The sequence below is a fragment of the Elephas maximus genome, chromosome 1, assembly GCF_024166365.1.
Source record: "Elephas maximus indicus isolate mEleMax1 chromosome 1, mEleMax1 primary haplotype, whole genome shotgun sequence".
Classification (NCBI taxonomy): Eukaryota; Metazoa; Chordata; class Mammalia; order Proboscidea; family Elephantidae; genus Elephas; species Elephas maximus.
In genome coordinates this window covers 90,667,123-90,691,143 of record NC_064819.1, presented here as the reverse complement: position 1 = coordinate 90,691,143, position 24,021 = coordinate 90,667,123, and positions in this window count along the sequence as shown.

The window sequence follows — 24,021 nt, the reverse complement described above, 5'->3', positions numbered from 1 at the left end:
AGTTGCATTTAGGCCCCTCGTTCTAGTTATAGTTGAAATTCACTTGCAGTCCTGCTTTTCCTTTAGTTTGTTAAATAGGACAATATATCCCATTTGGACAAGCTTGAGTTGGGTTTTGCCATTTTCGGTCAAAAAAGACCTAATTGGTATACCCAGGTTTCACTTTTCTAGAAATAATACAGTGCTTTTATTTGCCCAGATACTATAGCCCACTTCAAACAGAAGTTCTATCTACCCAAGGATGCCATTTTCAACTTTGTGTTGGATGGTGTTTCCTTCACACCCAGAAATCTGAAAGGGATTCCCAACGGTATGTGAAACTCTATAGTATCACCGAGCTTTATATCTCCTGCAGATGGTGACATTGGGTTGCTCTCTGGTGCCTGAGAATTATAGAAGTGAAGTGCTATGCATTCACAAGTTAGTTTCAACAATATAATCCAGGACTGAAAGAGAAACTATTGTTGCATTTGGAATTGTGTTTAGAGTACAATAGTTTATTTTTTTGTAATAGTGATAAAGTCAATAATTAAGTAAGCCACCCTAGTTTAGACAAGACAGCAAAAGAGTTTTACCTACCTTTTAAGGCCTAGCATCTTCCTCCTTTTGCAGCACTGAGTGACATTTGGGCTCAATGAGACCTTTGTAAACCACACGCAGGAATTGCTGGTCCTCCTAGCACTAGAAAAAGGCCCTTTCCTTGTGCCTCTCATAGAACCAAACTTCCTGTGCTGGATTCTCACTCTTGGTCTCAAGTGTTAGGAGACTGGAGACCAGACTGCCCCAAATTCAATTGGGTCTGATGTTCCTTTCTTCAAATGACTCCTTGCAGAATGGGCAGGATTCCCTTGGTGGATTTGGAAGTGACGTAGCACTCGGTGATCCAGGCTTGGCAGAAACTGTGACTACAGAAGATGCTTACAGGGTCCTTCATGTAATCCAGGCAATTACTGCAGTCACCTCTTCCAGGAGATTACCAAGAGTGGGCCCAGTAGCCATGACTCTGTCCAATGTATATTCTTCTTAACTGACTTTTGACTCTGTGTGAAAGGAGGAGGATATAGTTAGGAATGTGAAAAGGGATGGAGATGAGAATAAAAGTTATTTAGGATGGGGAGAGATAATCTATGCCACTGGTGCTGGGCCCCTGCAATTAGCCTCTTAACTAACCCCCACGCATCCATTCTTACCTCCTCCAATCTCTTCTCCCACCTACAGCCAGAGTGCCCTTTCAAAACGGAAGCATCATCTTCTCCATTTACAACACCAGGCCAAGGAGGGCTTAAAAGACCCAGCCTGTATCAGCTTCACCTCCTTCTCCCACCTTTTTCCCTCCGGCTATGAGAGCAAACACTGGTTGAACATCATCTATGTGCCAGAAATTGTTCTAGGCACAACTCAAGCAATTGTTCTAGTATCAACTCAAGCAATCCTTAGAACGTCTCTAAAACTTTACCGATTTTACAGGTGTATGTAAAGTGAGAAAGGTGTACTGAAATATATGTAAAGTGGGTAAGTAACTTGTCAGGGGTCCCATAGCTAAGTGGGTGGTAGAGTAAATACTCAAATTTTGGTGGTCCGTATCTAGGCCTGTACCCTTAACCACCATGCTACAGCTGCCACTAGCTTCATGGGGCTTGTCAGTTCTGCAAACCCACCATACTATCAAATACTCAGGACTTTTCACCAACTGTTCCCCTAAATATGAGGCATTCCTCCCCTTTCAACTCTGTTCATCTTTAGGGCTCATTTGCAATGTTACCTCTTCAGGGAAGATGTTCTGAACCTGCTCCCAGATAAGGTAGGCACCCTTGCTCTTCATTCTAGATGCCTGTTTTCCAGTTAGGCTGTTCACCGTATAAAGACACATAGTATGTTCAACTTGTTCATGCTGCATCCCCAGTGCCTGGCATGTTATCAGGCCCTCAGTAAATATAATACATCGACACAGTGGCTGCAACAAAGGGCTCAAACTTAGCAAAGATTTCGAGGATGGCACGGGACCAGGCAACTTTTTGTTCTGTTATGTGTGAAGTTGCTATGAGTAGGAGCCAACTTAACAGCGCCTAAAAACAACAACAGTAAATATGAGTCAGTAAATACAGTTCCCCAAAAAGTAGTTAGGGAGGACTTCTCGTTTTCAATAATGACAGGAATGTTTTGGCCAACCCTTGTGTTGAAAATAACTTTTTGGGGGCATGCAATATAATTTGCTTATGACTACAGAGATTTTGGTTATCTGAAGGGTTATTACATGAAGAATCGTATTATTTCTGCGTGACCATAGAGGTCAGAGCTTGGTCATTTCCTTAGACTCTTCGGTGAGGCAGAATCGGCTCATTAGGATTTTTTTTTTTTTTAATTAGACTTAATAATAGAATGGACTGCTTTAGTGGGTAGAAAGTTCTCCACCACTAAACGGTTTCAAGCACTTGTTGTTGATATTGTGTGGGGAATTTTGACCCTGAAGGGATCAACCACCTTGCATACTGAGGCCCCTTCCTCACTAAGTTGCCGTAAGAGATAGAGGACTTGGTTACCACTATGTGATCTTGGGCTAGGCAGTTCTGAGTGTCATTCTTAATATCTACTAGTCAAACTGGAATAATACCTGATCTACTTCACAGAGTTATGAAGGGACTGGATTACATAATACATGTAAATCCTTGCTTTGTTTTTGTTTTGTTCTTTTCTTTGCATTGTGATTGCTCAGGTCAACTCTTCTCCCTTCTCTCTCTTTTTTTTTGATTATACAACATAACAGCAAGAGAATTTCTTAAATGAAAAGAGAAATCTCATCTGCAACCCCACTACCTCATACAATAATCATACTTATTTTCCTGTATTCTAGTCTAGCCAAAGATGGCTTTGAGAACTAACATGTGAAATCATTTCAGTTAACAGCATGAAGCCCTGCCAGTCCCATGAGCCTTTGTCACTGGCAAGTAGTTCCTCATGACATAATAAGAGTAGTGATGGTTACTTTGGAAGGTTGGAGGGAAAAGCTGAAGTCAAAGTTGTACCTGGGTAAGAGAGAAATGAACGGAAATGCTTTTGTCTCCTTTCTCAACCCCATTGAACAATATGAATTCCTCCCATTCCTCCCTATTCTCCAGTCTCCACGGGTACTATGTGTAGATATGTGACTGAGAAACAAGTCAGGTCTTGCCTGTCCTTTTTCCCTCCAAAAATTAATACAAAGAGAATTCATTCTAAACACAATACATGGTGAAGAGGGAAGGTTGTGTTAACCCTGGGAGAGGGTCCTTCTCCACGGAGAACACTTCCTCTGAGCCTTGTGACCAGTTCCATCAGGGCACACTCTTGTCCGATCCCCTTGCTATTTGGATCGCTCTCGACGGTCCTCTTGACCTCTTTCAAGCAGAACGGGGAAATGAGTGCAAGGACTAGGGAGTGTCCCACTGTGGGAACGCATGGTACTCTCTGGGCCCCTCTTGGGGAAAATGCTTCTGCTTCACTTTTATTTCTTGTTTTGGAGCTCGTCCGCGTGAAGAGTAAAACTTCTTTTTCCTAGAAGTCAGTGAAGAAATGATTCGTTTCCCTTTCCCCTGTCTATTCTGTCTAGCGCTGGGTCGTCTTGCTGAGTCAGGCACTCAGAAAACCTTCCCCTGACTTGCCTCTCTGCCCATCCCAATTCAAAAAGCAGAGGGAACTGGCAGTTTTTAGGAATTCTGCTCCCTCCTCCGCCCCTCCCCCTCCATGCAGCACGACGGCAGAGCTACTGGTAACAACCAAAGCCAACAAAGGACTTTTCTTCATGAATAAGTAGACAAAAAAGAAGTACAGTTATGCAAACTTCTGAGTCTTATGCCCAAATGGAGATGCCCATGTGGAGAAATCAGCAGGATTCAAACCTGGGGAAGAGTAAGCGTGAGAAACCACTAGACTTCTGCTATTTTATTCCTCTGTGTTTCTCCTTTCTGTTTCTAAATATATAGTATAAATAATATGGAGTACAAACTGTTAGACTCCCTCAATCCTTTCCTTTGAATTGTGATCAACACTTGTTATGTGAGACATTCATTCCATCAGTACTTACTGTAAGCAAACTGTATGTGAGAGTAGCGCTTTTATTCAAAATATTTGACAACCAGTATGGTAATTTTAATTAATGTATAAATAAAAAATTTTAACTGAGTATTCTTTCTATGCTCTAAATTATTATAAAACTGCTTGCCAAGTGATATGAGCTGTAGTATACATTATTTCTCAAATCATTCTAACAATTTCCAAATTTCTTGATTTTTAGAAAAATTTGACATGATATCTTTTCAATGTCGCTGTCTTTAGCTAAGTGATGTGTCTGTGTGAGCCATGGTTTGACAAGGGAGCTACATAAAAAGCTTCCATTGGCTTCCCCATTAAATTGTCTTTTAGATAACATCATGTAACATTGACCGTATTGTTCCTGGTGCAAAATTATTTCTTGCTAGAGCAATTGCTTAACCGATTTTTAGCCCTTATAATAGTGTCTGAGATTCTTATACATTTGATGTCTCTGTTGTTCACTAAGTCACAAAACTCATTATAATGCCATATTTAATTAGGAGCCTCAGTTTCTATGGAGTTTGTAAACATCGTTCATGATTGATTAAATTTTTAAAAACTTAAATGTTCTTTATGTTCCTTATTTTTATCATTACTACAATTCCAATCACATGAATCACTAATTGTTTTTTTTTTTTCCTCGTGGAATTACTTTCCTTTCAAATGGTGTATATACATATTTTTAAATAATACTGTCTGCTTTTTCCTTCTTTGTTTACTATCTACTTTTATATGCTGATTCTTATTTTTGTCAAATTAATCCAGCTTCTTTAATAATTAAATGTTTCTCTGTGGTAAGGCTAAAGATAGTATTGACATCTCTGTTAGAATATAAGCTATTAAACCAAATCTCTGGAAAAAAAGTCTGTTTTCCAAACATTTAGCTACTTTCATTTTACAATTTCTATTAAATCTCCTAAATGTTTTTGATGGCCCAGCACCACAGGGTGCCCAAATATTCTTCCCAGTTTCATGATTTCAGTTCCAACCTCTTCAGATAGATTATTTAATTTTCCCAGATGTTTAGTGTATGGAACTGCATATAAAGTTTATTGGAGCAAGTAGTTAAAGCTATTTATTTGACTTATATACTTTATTGTATCACCCTGAAGTTATTGAATACAGTGACTTAGATAGTGCCGAATTAAAACATCTGGGAATTTTTCTAAAATTTTGACTAAGACCCTGGACTGCCCCTATGGTACACACTGGCACCATCTATATCATCATATAACAATTTCCCATGAAAACTATTTTTCTTGAGCATTGAGTAAGTTTGACATATTCTCTGAGGTCCTTGAGTCAACAAAAACCATATAATGGTCTTACAGTTTTAGATTTAGTATTTTAGTAACTGATTAAAACACATTTTCATGAAATAATTGGAAGCTTCATTGATAATGATTTGTTGCCTTGATTTATAATTTTTCCACAAAGTTGTCTCATTATGGTAGATACATATTTTGCAACCAGGAGAACCATTAATCTAGACTGCAATGATATGCACTGTCTATATTCTTTTTAAAAGCCTCTATTTAGTATGTGAAATGCTCTATTTAATTACACAGTAGATAGTATTTAAATTCTGATGGCAGTTTTTCAATGTCTTGTTGGCTTTATCAACATGGATAGAAAATATTTCAGAAGTTGTTATTATTTCAGATACTTCATTGAGCAAAGCTAGTAATGCATGAAGTTCTTCAAATTTTTCTCCTTGATTATGGCTAACTTTTTTCACTGAATTTTGAGTGCTGACAAAATGTGCTTAGCTCTTTTAACTTTTCATGATACAGCTTTTGAGAATCATTTGCATGCAATATTTACACCGCTAGCAATAATAAGCCACCTGCGAGTTTTGTCAAAATTATCACGGTATTTTTACATTTTAGAAATGCAAATTACTGTTGCCGTTGAACTGATTCTTACACAGTATCGAACACATTCCTACTTGTTATAATTTTTGCACAAAATCAGATGTCCCAGGATGAGATTTACTATTAATATCATTGCTTTCTTGTTCCCTCTCAGATTCAGAAGATTCATATTTTTAAAGCAATGTTAAAAATGTGTACAAACATCACTATTGCGCCATTCTTACTGTTTATCTTAATATTCTAAGTTCTTGAATTTATTTATGCACGAATAACAATACACTAACAGTAAGAACAAAGGAAAAAACAAACTCTTTAGAAGTTATGCTGATATGAGGATAATGATAAACTGATGACTTTCTTCAATCTCAGAGTGAAGAGTGCACATCCCAGCGATTCTGCTTGTTATTATGTGGCAGAACTGAGCAGGTAGTGCCCCAAATGTGCCTCAGATGTTGCAATGACAGGAGGTCCATCTATTGATGGTGATTGTGATAGCCTAAGACACATAGCTAATAAGTTCACCAGAATTCATAGTATTCTTTTTTAAAATAATTAGTCTGACTGTACTGGTAAATACTGGCTGAATAGCAGTGTATAAGAGAAACCATAAAAGGATATATGAACTTTAGTTAATATACTATGACTTTTTGTAAAAACATATTTTTGTTGAGAATATACATAGCAAAACATACACCAATTCAATAATTTCTACATGTACAATTCAGTGACATTGATTATGTTCATCCAAAATAGACTATGACTTTTAACATTTAAGTGTTAAGCTAGTTAGGTTTGGACACTTTTAGAAATTACAGTGATAAGGGTCCTCAGGAAGTAGGGCTCTTGATTATAATGCGTGGCTTTTGTGAGTGGTCTGTTTTTCCCTGATTCCTTTCAGGTGAATGAACAGGAGTAAATTGAATATGAATAAAAAAGAGAAATTGCCTTCACTTTATTTCTTTTTTTTTTTCCTAAAGTCAGATGAGGTGGCCTGGATGTTAATTGTTAGGCTATAATCTTCAGCTAGCTCTTATCGAGTGCTTCATGCAAAAAATGAGATTTACCATATTCTTTTAGTACTAGTTATTTACACTAAGAAAAACAGGATGTGGACAGGGCGTGAGTGACTTATGTTGGTTATCTAGATCAGAGCCACCCAATAGAAATAGAACAGAAACCAAAAGTGTTGTACTTTAAAATTTTCCAGTGGCCATGTTAAGAACATAAAAAGAAATAAGTGAAAAATAATTTTAAAAATATATTTTACTTACCCATTGTCGTCCTAACATCTACTCAATATAAAAAATGAATAATGAGTTATTTTTACATTCTTTTTTCCATGTTAAGCCTTGGAAATCCACTGTGCATTTTATGTTCAGTTCCTCGGTTGAACCTAGTCAAATTACCCCACCTTAAAATGGAGAGAACAGTAGTACCTACTCTTAGGGTTGTCGTGAGGAATAAATGAGGTAATATCAGTAAACATCTGTTATGCTCATTGCCTGCCAGGTACTGTAATGGTTTGTGTGCATTTAATCCTCACAATATCCCTATGGCGTAGGAACATTTATCACCCCATTCCATAGGTGAGGTAGCAAGCCACTGGCTGAAGAAAGCTAAGTAATTTCCCAAGAGCACACAACTAGTAAGAAGCTAGGCTGGGACTGGGACTCAAGACAGCTTGTACTGGGTTGAATAGTTCCCCCCCCCCCAAAAAAAATTCATGTCCTCCTGATACCTCAGAATGTGATCTTATTTGGAAATAGGGTCTGCAGAATGTCTTAGGGTGGGTTCTCTAGAGAAGCAAAACCAGTAAAACATATATATATATATATATATATATATATATACCCCCACTGCCATTGAGTCGATTCTGACTCATAGCAACCCTATAGGACAGAGTAGAACTGCCTGATAGAGTTTCCAAGGAGCACCTGGTGGATTTGAACTGCTGACCTCTTGGTTAGCAGCTGTAGCACTTAACCACTATGCCACCAGGGTTTCCATACATAGAGAGAGAAAGAGAGAGAGAGATTTAGAGGTTGTAGAGGCTGGAAAGTCCCAGGTCCGTGGGTCAGGCTGGAGGCTTCTCCTGACTCACAGAGCTGCAGGGGCTGAGAAATCCCAAGATCAGCAGGTAAGCTGCTAGCTCAAGTCCCAAGTCTCAGGTGAACAGGAGCCAGATGCATGATCCATAGTGAGCAAAAGCCCACAAGCTTTGCCAGAAAGTCTGCGTATATTGGATGCAGGCCACACCCCCAAAGAAACTCCCTTTCAACTGATCGGCTGCTTATAAGAGATCTCATCATGGAGGTGATCACATTATATCATATCATCATGGAGGTGATTACATTGTTACATAGCTGCCAAACTGCATCATAACTGCCAAACCACTGAGAATCACGGCCCAGCCAAGTTGACACAACCTTAACCATGACACAGATGTAATTAACTAAGTTAAGGTGGGCCCTAATCCAATAACTGGTGTCCTTAAAAGAAGATAAAGCAGAGATACACATAGAGGATGACGGCCATGTGAAGACAGGCAGAGATGGGAGTGATGCATCTACAAGCCAAAGAATGCCACGAATTACTGGCAACCACCAGGAGCTAGGATGAAGCAAGGAAAAATTCTTCCTTAGAGCCTTTGGAGGGAGCATGGCCCTGCCCACACCTGGATTTCAGACTTGTATCCTCCAGAACTGTGAGAGAATAGATTTCTGTGAAGTCATTCAGTTTGCGGTACTTCATTATGGCAGCCCTAGGAAACTCATACACAGCCTGATTCCAAATCTGGAGATTTTATCCACTCTTATTATAAGGTTATAACAGTGGGAGTGAAGAATCAATGACGACTGATTAATGTATATATTATATGTGAAGTTATAGCTACTAGTCTCCACAAGAAAGTTTGTGTATGTGTGTATATGTCTGTGTTGGTCTGTCTGCAAGGATGTGTGTTGATGTGGAGAAAAGCTGATTAAGAATATCAGAGCATCCCTCCTAGACTTCTTGCACCTAGGCTGGGGTCCCAGGAGTCACTGGTTGGCAAGGGGTGGAAAGAATTTGTCACTCAAGCCACAGACAGGAGCCATGAAATAGCCGAAAAGGCAGTGTTTGGGGGTGAAACTGGAGTTGTGAGGCAAAGAGGAGAGATTGAGCCGAGAGAGGAAAACGAGGTGCAAGGCTGTCATGTAAGGCAGGTTCCTCTGGAGTCACTTTCTGTTTAGTAGGGCTCAGGATGAAAGCCATAACATTGTATGGTGTGGGTGAAAAAGCAGGCTTTACTGGGAAACTTTCAATTCGTTGTCAGCAGGTAAAGACAAAGTATGAGTTCCCAGTCCTATTATTCCACAGAGGAGCAAACTGGGCACCCTACTGGACAAGCAGGGTGGCAGTATGTGCTGGCGGTGGGATCCTGCCACAGTACTGCTTTCCCTTATGTGGCAAGCATGAGGGCAGCCTTATCGATGGAGCAGCACATGAAGTCTTAGGTGCCAAGCATTCTGGGTTTGGGTGTTAGCTGTTTACAGGATGCGGTGAGCAGATTTCTAAGATGGCCCACAGTGACCCCTTCTTGTATTCACACCCTGGAATCCAGTGTGAGCTGGATCTCATGACTGGCTTCTAACCAAAAGAATATGGCAAAAGTGAAGTGATAACACTTCTGTGAGTAAGTTATAAAAGTTTGACTTTCATCTTGCTTGAAGGCTCTCTACTGGCTTTGATGAAGCAAGAGGCCATGTTGGAAAGAGAAAAAACTGATTGGTCTCCATCTAACAGGGGGGAACTGAGGCCCTTAGTCCAACGATCTTCAAGGAACTAAATCCTGCCAGCCACTATGTTAATGAGTTTGGGAGCAGATCCCTGCCTACTCAAGCCTTCAAATGAGGCTCCAACCCTGGCCAAATTTGATTGCAGCCTTGTGAGGAACCCTGAAGCCAAGGACCCAACTATACCATACTTAGACTCCTGACCCACAGAAACTGTGAGATAATAAATGTGTTTTGTTTTAAGTCTCTTGTTTTTTTTTTTTTTTTTTTTAATGTTAAGCAGTAATAGGTAACTAATACACAGGAGATGTTTAGGAATGTTAGCTACCCAGTACTGAAGGCCTAGGGGCTCTTGGCAAGTTGCAATTCCTTATACTAGGTATCCCATTGAAAGCTGAGTTTTTGCAGCCTTACCCTCTGGGGGAAAACCTGGTGGCATAGTGGTTAAGTGCTACGGCTGCTAACCAAAGGGTCAGCAGTTCACATCCACCAGGCGCTCCTTGGAAACTCTCTGGGGCAGTTCTACTCTGTCCTATAGGGTTGTTATGAGTTGGAATTGACTTGAGGGCAAGGGGTTTGGTTTTTTTCTTTTTTTACTCTCTGGGAGAAGAGGGAGTCCCAGGTTCTAATAATTAGCTCATTGTTCAGGCAACACAGCAGGTGAATTCCCAGACCATTTCCAGACAGTTCTGCCCCTTCCATCACAACAGAGTGAATAAATGCCATTAGGATAGTGGGATATAGACCTTATGTAGGAATGCTTTTTACTAGATACTTGGAACCTCATTATGAATAAAAAGTGAAAAAGTGTTGTGAAAGGAACTGAATGAGTTTATATTCAGGAAGGAGACTCAAATCAAGAAAATGTATCTTACTAAGAAATGTTTTTGTGACCACAAAGGGGAGGATACAGGAAGAGTGGATAAACTGACAGAAGTGAAGGCTGGTATCTTAAACAAAATGAGCTGCAAGAGACGTAAGAGAAGACTAAAAAAGAAGGACGGCCAATAAATTTTAAAAGAGACATAAGAGACATAACGACCAAAAGTATGTCTGTTTGGATCCTGACTTAAACTGTTAATAAAACACATAAGACAATCAGGAAAATGAGAACACTCACTGGATATTTGATAATATTAAGAATTATTATTAACATTTTTAGAAGTGGTAATGGTATTGAAGTTATGAATTGTATAAAGTTTTCTTTTAGAGATAATATTAAAAAATATTTACAGATGAGATGGTATGTCTGGAATTTTATTCAAAATATGCAGTGTGTATTAGGGGTGGGCAACTAGGTAGGAGTACAAAGGATGCAAAATTGCTCTGAGTTGATGATTGTTGAAGCTGGGTGATGCATACATGAGGTTTCATTATACTATTTTCTCTTGTGTATGTCTGGTAAAATGAGTTCCTTTATGTGGCCTTTTGCCTTGGTTCTTTGGAAAACAGCTTGAGAGAATTACCTAATCCCTGAGGAGTTACCTTTACCCTAATTTTCTATCCTAGAGGGTTTGTTGCATTTCCTGGGTAAGCTGCAAACAACTTGGTTTCATACTTTTTGCAGGGCTCTGGGCTGCAACCTGAGGCCCTGGTGGCACAGTAGTTAAGAGCTTGGCTGCTAACCAAAAGGTCAGCAGTTCAAATCCACCAGCTGCTCGTTGGAAATCCTATGGGGCAGTTCTACTCAGTCCTATAGGGGCCCTGTGGCTAGGAATTGGCTCCAGGGCAATAAGTTTGGATTTTTTTTTTTTGGCTCAGGGTGCAGCCTGCCCTGTGATTGGTGTGAACCTTGCAGAGAATGATCTATAGACCATGCAAATGAAATGACTATAGCCTACTATGCAAATAAAGTGCCTGTGGCCTACCAAGAGGGGTTTGGTCCATTTGTAGCCCTATGGGGAGGGCCATACCTTAAAATTGACAAGGAATTTTTATGTATATGCAGCCAACCCCACAGAGATTTTTCAGACAAGAAGCAAGAACACAGGAAGCAGGAAGAGGCAGAAAGGAACAAAGACAAGAGAGAAGAAGCAGTGCGCCTCCTACAAGAGTTGTAACACTGGTTAAAGGCTGTAACACTAAAGACAACAAAAGGCCCAGAATGGGCCCAGTGGCAGACCTGGTGGAGACAGATGGTAGGGCCAAGAGAAGCCTGTCCTGAGGAGGCTGAGAGAAGGCCTGCATGGCTGAGAGGGGGCATGCACAGCAGAGAGAATGGCCTGCTTACTTGCAAGAGGAGCTGCCAAGAGGAGCTGAGAGAGCTGTCCTGCACTGAAGAAGGGAGACTTTGCCTACGTGCTTCCTGATCCTGATCCCAAGTTGTACCTCACCTGGTGGGACACATTTTTACTTCTCTTGTGGCCTGATGCCATCTTCACATCTGTGAACTGAGAAGAGCATCACTCCTGGAGGAAGGTTTAGAGCTATAGGGAGAAAAGGGAGAAATGAACAAGAAGAACAGAAAACCACATTTAAGACTTTCTGTTAGTATCTGAGGAAGAAAGTCAGGAACTATATGCCAGTCTGAGCCTTCTCCAGCCTTGGCTATTGATCAGTGCTCCAGGCCTCTGCTGTGTCTGGAGCCCTCAGTGCTTTCATGGACATTGTTGTTGTTATCTGCCATTGAGTTAACCCTCACCTCAGGTGACCCCATGCACAACAGAATGAAAAGCTCCCTAGCCCTGTGCCATCCCCATGATCAGTTGTGGATTGCACCATTGTGATCCATAGGGTTTTTATTGGCTGATTTTTAGAAATAGATCACCAGGCCTTTCTTCCTAGCCTGTCTTTCTCTGGAAGCTCTGTTGAAATCTGTTCAGCACAATAGCAACATGTGAACATCTACCGACAGACAGGTGGTGGCTGCATATGAGGTGCATTGGGCAGGAATGGAACTTGGGTCTCCTGTATACAAAAAAACCAAACCTGTTGCTGTCTAGTCATAGCAGCCCTATAGTACAGAGTAGAACTGCCCCATAGTGTTTCCAAGGAGCAGCTGGTGGACCTTTTGGTCAGCAGCTGAGCTCTTAACCACCAGGGCTCCAAGGGAAGGCAAGAATTCTACAACTAGACCACCAATACCCTCCTTCATGGATATTCCAGTTACTGTCTGTTGCAACTCATGGTGACAGTGACTCCTTGTGTGTCTGAGTAGAACTGTGCTCCATAGGGTTTCAATGGCAGGTTTTTCTAAGGTGCCTCTGGGTGGACTTGAACCTCCAACCTTTCAGTTAGCAGCCAACCGCACCACTCAATGATTTCTTCACGGATATTACATTCCAGTAATTCTTTTCTTAGACAATATAGGGAGCTTATATATGGGGTATGTGTATGTGTGTGTGTATATATATATACATATACACACATATATATATAAGGTTGTGTGTCAACTTAGCAGGACCATGAGTCTCACTGGTTTGGCAGTTATGTAATGATGTAATTTGGCAGTTATGTAATGATGTAGTCTTCCTCTGTTTTGTGATCTGATGTGGTCATCCTCCGTTTTCACTTAATGCTGATTTTTGCGTAATGACCTGGTCTTTGGAAACTAACTGTGTTGATGAGTGAGGAGTGTGTGTGTGTGTGTGTGCAAAATAAGACAAAGGATGGGGAAGGGAATGGAACTATGCTGGAGCAAGGAAATGACATCAGGTAGTAACTCAAATTCATAAGAAGGAATGAAGAGTACCAGAAATGCTAAGTAGGAAGTTTAATATAAAAGACTGTATTAAATATACTTTTTTCTCCTTTCTTTTCTTAACTTCTTTAAAAGACATTAAATTGTATAAAGCAACAATTATAATACTATATTGTTGGGTTTATAACACATATATATAATGTACAGGATAATAGTAGCACAAAGAAGGGGAGAGGTAAGAAAGCTATATTGGAGCAAAGTTTCTATGCTTACTAAAATTAAATTAGTGTTTATCTGAGGTTGATTGTGATAAGTTAAGGTACATATTGTAATTCCTAGAGAAACCACTATAAAAAAGCCACAATAAAAATAACTAAAAAATGTAGTTAAAAAAATCAACAAAGTAATTTGTATGGTTCACTACAAAATATCTACTTAGTAGAAAAGGAACAGTGAAGAAAGAGCACAGGAACAAAAAAGACATGACACGTAAAAAATGAAAAGAAAGATGACAGGCATAAATCAAGCATATCAAAAATAACATTAAATGTGAATAAATTAAGCATTGTAGTCAAAAGGCAGACATTCTATGACTGGATTAATTTAAAAACTAGATCCCACTTAATGCTCTCTATAAGAGACACACTTAAAGATTCAGACACAAATAGGTTGAAAATAAAAAAATGGAAAAGGATATACTATGCAAACTGTAACCATAAGAGAACTGGAGTGGCTATACTAACATCTGATAAAAATAGGTTTTAAGATAAAACAGTTACTAGATAAAATGAAGGATTATTAACATAATAAAAGTGTCAGTCCATCAGGAAGATATAATGATTATAAACATATAAGCATCTAACAACAGAGCCCCAAAACACATGAAGCAAAAACTGATAGAACTGAAGAGAGAAATAGACAGTTCAACAATAATAGTTGGAGACCTCAGTATTCCACTCTCAATTATGCACAGAACACCTAGACAGAAAATCATCAAATATCACTAAGTATATAGAAGACCTGAGCAATAGTATAAGCTGACTTGACCTGACAACTTGTAAAAATTGTGTGGTGCTGGCCTCTGACCTCCTCTAACTTCACAAGGGGGAAGGAGAATTAAAATCAACAGCCCAAGGCTGATTCCTATGAAGTGGAGGTCAGACATGCCTCCTCTCTCCAACTTTTTTACCAATTCTGACACCAACCGCCCCTCCCACAGCACTCTCTACTTCTGTGCTATGTTCAATAATTTATTGCAATGGCCATGCAGAACTCACAGACAATACTCAAAATTATGGAGTTTATTAGGAAAGTAACAGGTTATAATTCAAGATGAGGGAAGACTCAGAATACAGTTCTTTGGTCAGGACAGCCTCTTCTCAGCCATGCCTGCAGGCAGGACTCTTCCTGGCCTTTGGTCACTTGGCCCTTGGGCCTCATCGGCTGGCCCATCCTCTGCCCTGCTTTGCCAAGTGTTACAGAGCTCTTTAGCTCCACGTGTAAGTGCCCAGGGGCACCCCACTCATCCAGCAAGCCTCAGCCCAAAGGCGCTCAGCTCTCTCACTTCATCTGCCAGGAAGCCTCCTGCCCAAAAGCTCTCAACTCTCTCTCACTCCATGGGTCAGCGAGCCTGGCTCTGACAAGTGTCCAGAAGTACCCCGCTCCACCAGCAAGCCTACTGCCTGAAGGCACTCAGCTTTCTTCCTCCATGGGCCAGAAATCCCACCACACCATCTCCTGCTGGTCTCCTGGTTCAACTGCCTCTGCTGCTGCCATTTCTCTGCCACTGCTTCTTGTTGTCTCTCATCGTCTCTGGTGTTACAGCTCTGTCTGTCTCCTGAGTCTAGGAGGTTTTGAGTGCAGGGATCCTGGGTCCAAAACACGCACTCCATTCCTGGCTCTTCTTTCTTGGTGGTAGATCCCCCTCTCTCTGCTCCCTTCTCTCTCCCTTTATCTCTTTTAAGACAAAAGGTGTGACTCAAGCAAGGGTGGTGACTTGGGTAAGGGTGGTGACTTGGGTAACATTGGTAACTTGAGTAAGGGTGATGAATGCGACCCTAATCTTGCCTCATTAATGCATAACATAATCCTGCCTCATTAACATGTTGTTTTAGGTGCCTTCGAGTTGGTTCTGACTCATAATGACACCATGTACAACAGAATGAAACACTTTCTGGTCCTGTGCCATCCTCATAATTGTTATGCCCGAGCCCACCATTGTAGCCATTGTGTCAGTCCATCTTACTGGGGGGCTTCCTCTCTTTCGCTGACCCTCTACCAAGTGTGAAGTCCTTCTCCAGGGACTGGTCCTCCTGATGATATGTCCAAAGTATGTACGAAGAGCCTCACCATCCTTATTTCTAAGCAGCATTCTGGCTGTACTTCTTCCAAGACAGATTTGTTCATTCTTCTGGCATCTGTGATATGTTCAGTATTCTTCACTCATTAACACAGTGGTCAGGATTTACAGCACATCACAAAATGAGGATAATTACATCAAATGACAAAATGGAGGACAGCCAGACAATACTGGGAAACATGGCTTAGCCAAGTTGACACACATCCCAACCATCACAGGTTCTATATAACTTATATGCATGATCCCACTCAATCATTACATGGTCCCATTCAGTCATCCCCATGCATCTGTCAGTTTGCCATACTGTGGAGAATTGTGTGTTGCTGTGATGCTGGAAGCCATGCCAACGATATTTGAGTACGAGTAGGGTCACCCTTGGGGGACAGGTTTGAGCTTAGCTTCCAGACTAAGACAGACAAGGAAGAAGGACCTGGCAGTCTACTTCTGAAAAGAATTAGCCAGTGAAAGCCTTATGAATAGCAGTGGAACATTATCTGATATAGTGCGGGAAGATGAGCCCCTGAGGTTGGAAGGCACTGAAAAGACGACTGGAGAAGAGCTGCCTCCTCAAGTAAAGTCAACCTTAGTGATATGGATGGAGTCAAGCTTTTGTGACCTTCATTTGCTGATGTGGCATGACTCAAAATGAGAAGAGACAGCTGCAAACATCCTTTAATAATCAGAATGTGGAATGTACGACGTATGAATCTAGGAAAATTGGAAATCGTCAAAAATGAAATGGAACCCATAAACATCAATATCCTAGGTATCAATGAGCTGAAATGGACTAGTATTGGTCATTTTGAATCAGACGATCATATGATCTACTATGCAGGGAATGACAACTTGAAGAGGAATGGTATAGCATTCATTGTTAAAAAGGACATTTCAAGATCTGTCTGGAAGTACAATGCTGTCAGTGATAGGATAATATCCATACACCTACAATGAAGACCAGTTAATAAACTATTATTCAAATTTATGCACCAACAAATAAGGCCAAATATGAAGAAACTGAAGATTTTTACCATCTTCTGCAGTCTGAAATTGATCAAGCATGCAATCAGGATGCATTGATAATTACTGGTGATTGGAATGTGAAGGTTTGAAGTAAAGAAGAAGGATTGGTAGTTGGAAAATATGGCCTTGGTGATAGCAATGATGCTGGAGATCACATGATTGACTTTTGCAAGACCAATGATTTCTTCACTGCAAATACCTGTTTTCACTGACGTAAATGGCAACTGTACACATGGACCTCACTGGATAGAATAAACAGGAATCGAATCGCCTACATCTGTGGAAGGAGACAATGGAAAAGCTCAATATCATCAGTCAGAACAAGGCCAGGGGCTGACTGCGGAACAAACCATCAATTGCTCATATGCAAGTTTGAGTTGAAACTGAAGAAAATTAGAACAAGTCCACAAGAGCCAAAGTACGACCTTGAGTATATCCCACCTGAATTTAGAGACCATCTCAAGAATAGATTTGACGTGTTGAACATTAATGACCAAAGAACAGACGACTTGTGGAATGACATCAAGGACATCATACATGAAGAAAGCAAGAGGTCATTAAAAAGACAGGAGAGAAAGAAAAGAGCTAAATGGATGTCAGAAGAGACTCTGAAACTTGCTCTTGAACGTTGAGTAGCTAAAGCAAAAGGAAAAAATGATGAAGTAAAAGAGCTGAACAGAAGATTTCAAAGGGCGGCTAGAGAAGACAAAGTAAAGTATTATAACGACATGTGCAAAGACCTGCAGATAGAAAATCAAAAAGGAAGAACATGCTCTGCATTTCTCAAGTTGAAAGAACTGAAGAAAAATTCAAGCCTCGAGTTGCAATAGTGAAGGATTCTAAGGGGGAAATTATTAAACAATGCAGGAAGCATCAAAAGAAGATGGAAGGAATACAGAGTCACTATACCAAAAAGAATTGGTTGACATTCAACCATTTCAGGAGGTAGCATATGATCAGGAACCGATAGCACTGAAGGAAGAAATCCAAGCTGAACTGAAGGCATGGGGGAAAAAAAAAAGGCTCCAGAAATTGACAGAATACTAATTGAGATGTTTCAACAAACAAATGCAGCACTGGAAGTGCTCACTCATCTATGCCAAGAAATTTGGAAGACGGCTACCTGGCCAACTGACTGGAAGAGATCTACATTTATGCCTATTCCCAAAAAAGGTGATCCAACTGAATGCAGAAATTATGAAACAATATCATTAATATCACACACAAGTAAAATTTTGCTGAAGATCATTCAAAAGTGGCTGCAGCAGTATATTGACATGGAGCTGCCAGAAATTTAAACCAGATTTGGAAGAGGATGTGGAACCAGTGATATTGCTGATGTCAGAGGGATCCTGGCTGAAATCAGAGAACACCAGAAAGATGTTTACCTGTGTTTTATTGACTATATAAAGGGATTTGACTCTGTGAATCATAACAAATTACGGGTAACATTGCGAAGAATGGAAATTCCAGAACACTTAATTGTGCTCATGAGGAACCTGTATATGGAGTGAGAGGCAGTCACTTAAATGGAACAAGGGGATACCGCATGGTTTAAAATCAGGAAAGGTGTGGGTCAGGGTTGTATCCTTTCACCATACCTATTCAATCTGTATGCTGAGCAAATAATCCAACAAGCTGGACTATATGAAGAAGTACAGGGCATCAAGATTAAAGGAAGACTCATTAACAACCTGCATTATGCAGGTGACACAACCTTGCTTGCTGAAAGTGAAAAGGACTTTAAGCACCTCAACATAAAGAAAACAAAAATTCTTACAACTGGACCAATAAGCAATATCACGATAAATGGAGAAAAGATTGAAGTTGTCCAGGATTTCATTTTACTTGGATCCACAATCAACACCGATGGAAGCAGCAATCGAGAAATCAAAAGACACATTGCATTGGGCAAATTGGCTGCAAAAGACCTCTTTCAAGTGTTGAAAGGCAAAGATGTCACCTTGCGGACTAAGGTGTACCTGACCCAGGCCATGGTGTTTTCAATTGCCTCATATGCATGTGAAAGCTGGACAATAAATATGGAAGACCAAAGAAGAATTGATGCCTTGAATTGTGGTGTTGGCAAAGAATATTGAACATACCAAATATAACAAATGTCTTGGAAGAAGAACAAATAAATGTCTTGGAAGAAGTACAACCAAAACAAAGGTCTTGGAAGAAGTACAACCAGAATGCTCCTTAGAAGCAAGGATGGTAAGACTACATCTGACATACTTTGGAGATGTTATCAGGAGGGATCAGTCCCTGGAGAAGGATGTCATGCTTGGTAAAGTAGAGGGCCAGAGAAAAATGGGAAGACCCTCAATGAGATGGGTTGACACAGCAGCTGCAACAATGGGCTCAAGCATAGCAACAATTGCGAGGATGGTGCAGGACCGGGCAGTGTTTCGTTCTGTTGTGCATAGGGTCACTATGAGTTGGAACCAACTCCACGGGACCTAAAAACAGCAACAACTCAATCTTTTTGTGGGAGTCACAAAAACTATGGCTAGAAAGGCCATATTAAATAATTTGCTGCACCACACCTGTAGAAGAGTCCACCCAGGAAATAAAAAAAAATATGCATTCTTCTGAAGCATGCATGAAACATTCTCCAGGACAGCCCATAAATTATGTAATTAAAAAGTCTCAGTAGTTTTAAAATATTTGAAATCATACAAAGTGTATTCTCCAACCACGACGAAATTAAATAAGAAATCAACAATAGAAGGAAATTTGGAAAATCCATACACATTTGGAAATTAGATGACACAGTTCTAAATAACCAATAGATCAAAGAAGAAATTACAAAAATCATTAGAATTTGAGTTGAAAGAAGACAAAAACACAACATACAAAAATATATGGAATACGACTAAGTAAGTACCTAGAGGGAAATTCATAGCTATAAATGTCAACATTGAAAAAGAAGAAATAAATCAATAACCTACGTTTTCTCTCAGGAAAAGGTATCTTTCTATCTTTCAGTGCAGTCAGAGAGAAAGAGGCATGACGTGCTGACCATGCTGTCTAATTTTCATCTGGATTTCTAGACTAATAGCTATGTTTTTGAGAAAAACATGCTTTTCCTCAGTGGTCAAAACCAGGATGTGAAACCATATGCCCTGAGGGGTCTCGACCAAGTGACCATCTACACCCCTCAAAATATATGTACTCAGGAAGTGCATCTGAGTGCTATCGCCAACAAGATATTTTTGCAAGATAGACAAAGAAAATATACCTCGTGACCATGACCTAAGCATCCTGTAAAACTATCTGTAATCACTAGCTATGCTATTAATAATTAGTAACCAATCAGTGTGATTATTACGATATGCGTTGATTTTCCTGTAATTGCCCTCCTATGGTTTGGTCCTCTTTTTACCCCAAAGAATACTTGTATAATGAAACTACCCCAGGATTACCTGGTTCAGTTTTCAATTGGCTTCGTGATTCCCCATTTGCAATTGTTTTAAACCCTTATTAAAGCTCCCTGTTTTAACTTGGAACAGCGTTCAAGTTTTTCTCTACAATATTTTGATGTCAGAAGTAGGATCCAAAGGCATAACAGAATAACATAGAACCAAAATTATAATATACACTGTTAAATGTCAACATAATATACACTGTTAAATGTTACAAAAAAATAACCACTCACATTTTGACCTCAAGACCTAATGTGATGCCCATGAAAAAGATATGTATAGAGAAACCATCCAGGTTATTGATGACCTCGATGAAACTCCACTTGAGGGACTGAAAGAATAAGTCAGCCCTTTATGCCTCTAGTCCATTGTACCTGACACTGTCACCTCTTTCCCTCCTCCTTTTGAGGCCCACCAGAGTGCCTCCATCTAACGCTTGGTGAAGCTAGGGAAAAGTTTGCAGAGAACAAGTTACTCCTTTGTAAGCGACATGAGGTCAGTCCGGTCTGAAGAGGAGAATTCCACTATGTCAAGGTAAAAGAAAAACACTCAGTGGTGCTCAGTCACAATTGGGGTGTTGCATCCGAGGTCTTAAATGCTTGACAATTCAAGTAGCCGCTAGAGTAAACAATAATAGCAAGCACGTCCCTGTGAAAGAGGTTACTCAATACATGGGTGATCAAAAGATGCTCTGTGAGGAAGCAGCTCTTCTCTAGACGTATTTTCAGTGCTTTCCAACCTGAAGGGCTTATGTTTCAGCACTACACCAGACAGTGTTCTGCTGTTATTCATAAGGTTTTCACTGGCCAATTTTCTTCAGAAGTAGACTGCCAGGTCCTTCTTCCTAGTCTGTCTTAGTCTGGAAGCTCAGCTGAAACCTGTCCACCAAATACCCTGCTGGTATTTGAAATACCAGTGGCATAGCTTCTAGCATCATGGTAACACACAAACCGCCACAGTATGACAAACTGACAGACTCACGGTGGATTCAATTTATAACACTCCCCAAATTGGCCTACAGACTCTCACAATCCCTATAAAAATCCCAGCCCACTTTGCAGAAAGTCATAAGCTGATCCTAAAATTCATATGGAAATGCAAGGGATCCAGAATAGCCAAAACAACCTTGAAAAGAACAAAGTTGGAAGACTTACTTCCTAATTTTAAAACTTAACTGCAAGGCTACAGTATCAACACAGAAAACACCTGCAGGAAATAATGCCTTAGCCTCAATATTTTGCTTTCTGCTGAGGGCCTGCCTGCACTTTCTTCCTTCTGCATCTCTGGCTTCACCTACAAGTTGCCAATTCATCAGATCCCCTGAATGGCCTTGCACTTAAGAATCGAAGTGATAAGAATTCTCCCGTTGCTGTTCCAGGGAGTCCCTGAGGACATACTTGCCAGTGAGTACAGCATAGGCCTTGAGATAGGGTGGAGTCGGTGCTTGGTGGTAATCGGGGGAAGTAGGGTCAAGGAGATCAGAGAGACGAAGATGAAAGGTGAGAAGAAGTCCTGACTTTTGGTTTCTGCTGCCCTCCTAATTTGACCTTTGTCAGCTAGGAAACATCATTTTCACTCTCTGGGCCTCAATTTTCTCTGTAACATTGGGACACTGCTCCTTTATGGAGGGTATCATTAGACCGGGTGAAATGACATGTGAGGCCACATGGTACCTGCTAGGGCTCCGTGCACATTAACCTATTTTAAAAGCTGTTTGGATAATGAGAATTTTGTTTATTTTGCTGAAGAACATTTGCCTTGGGGAGTCAAACAGGTTGTAATAGCAGAGGAAAGAGTACAAGTCAGGTCACTGGATATGAAGCCCAAGATTGTTTCTGTGAAAATCTCATTGTCCCCAAATTATTTTTTCTCTATATAAATGAGTTCATGCATGTGACGCTCTTAGAACAGTGCCTGACAGAGTGAGAGGTGAATAACTGTGAGCCTTGTGAATAACCCAAGAGGAAAAAAAGAAAAGTTTGGTGACTTCTCACATTCTGTTCCTTTACCTGGAAGGCTGCCTCACACCAGCTAGCTTCTAGAGCTAGTGTGTCTCCCCAAACTAAACACTTCATCTCAAGTTTGTCTTCTCAGAAAGCTCGCTGTCACCCACACCACCTCTGCCTCAGTTTGATTAGGGCCACTCACTGGACCCCCCTGACTTTCTTCATGGTACTGGCCACGTGTGTATCATCTCTTTGCAAACTCTCCCACAAGTCTTTGAAATTCTCGAGGCAGGAAGGAACCATTTCCCGGTCCTGAACCTTGCATAAAGTACCCCTGTAAAAATGAAAATACATTTTACCCCTCAAAAGAGGCCTGGGAAACTCTGCACATATGATTCAGACTCTTCAGAGGGGGCTCTGCTCTGCTTGCCTTCCTTTTTTTCTTCACATATTTCCCCACAGCAGGAGGAAATGAGCTAGCATGGCTAGTGCGGTCTGTGACAGAACCAGCCACAAGGGATTGCTAAGCCCCTATTAGGCAAAAGGGCAGCCACGGGTCGAAAGGAGAGGTTTAAAAAAAAAAAAAAACTTCCGGGTTTCACTTCTTGCCCCAGGCTTCAGTTGCACTATCTTCCTCCCACCACCTACAACCCACTGTGGAGGTTTGAGCCAGTCCCCTTGAACCCTGAGGCGGGGAGCTGAGCTTTCAGCCTAGAGCCCCTTGCTTCTTACTCATCCCAGAGAAAATTCTCAGTGCGCAAGCTGCGCAGAGGGCCCCCCTTTCCCTATCCCGGAACCCCTATTTTAAGGGCGCTGTAGCTATGGAGGAGGACTCCCAATTTCAAAAATCCTCTTCCTCTGTGGAAAACTGCTTGAGAACCAACAGTAGCAGTCTCTCACTCCGGGGTTACTGTAGGTGGATCCGTGGCCAGAGTCCGCCCCAGATCGCAGATGAAGCCCGGGTCTGCAGCCAATTATTCAAAAATAAACAAAGCAAACCAGTTTCACGCAGCGGTCAGGTCTGTCCACACCCTAACTCATCTAAGGAAGGACGTAGGAAGGCGCCTTCCAAAGTAACCACTTCAGACATCCATCCATCCACGCATCCATAAATGTTCAAACGTCATAGGAAGTAAATGTACCCAAATTTTACAATTACCTTTGCAAAAAAAAAAAAAATTGTAAATGACCAGTTGAGAAAATTTAATGAGAAAATGTTGTGTCGGACGTTATTGTTGGGCTGTATCCATGTCCCTGTGTATAGAGCAAGGCGCTTTCAGTGACAGCTGTGCACACGCCTAAGGGTTAGCTTCCTGCTTCCACAGCCCACGCCGAGCTCTAACAGTCTTCTCTCATTTCCCCAAGAAGTCCCCAGGTAACTGCTGATTCTGAATTCTGAGTTTCAGTGTTACTCAAACAACGGTTCTACTGCACTTTACTTTTTTATTGGACGTTTTAAACAGAGGGGGAAAAACAACGTAGTCAGAAGAGCCAAACAGCCTTTTCATTATTATTATTTGGAATCGCCAGTCTTCTATTCCTGCATATGTGATGTTTTCAAACATACCTACTATCTGTTTTAATAATACACCGTCCTCAGTTAACGTGTTTGGTTACCTTTTTTCAGGTTGCTAATCATCCCTTTGGGGGCAGTGGTGGTTCAGTGGTAGAATTCTCGCCTTCTGTGCGGAAGAATGGGCTGGATTCCCAGCCAAAGCACCTTAGCACACCTATCCCCCACCTGGCCACCTGTCTGTCAGTGGAGGCTTGTGTGTTGCCATGCTACTGAACAGGTTTCAGCAGAGCTTCCAGACTAAGACGGATGAGGAAGAAAGGCCTGGAGATCTGCTTCTGAAAATCGGCCAAGCAAAACCCTTTGGATGGCAACCGTCTGATCCTCAACGGATTATGGG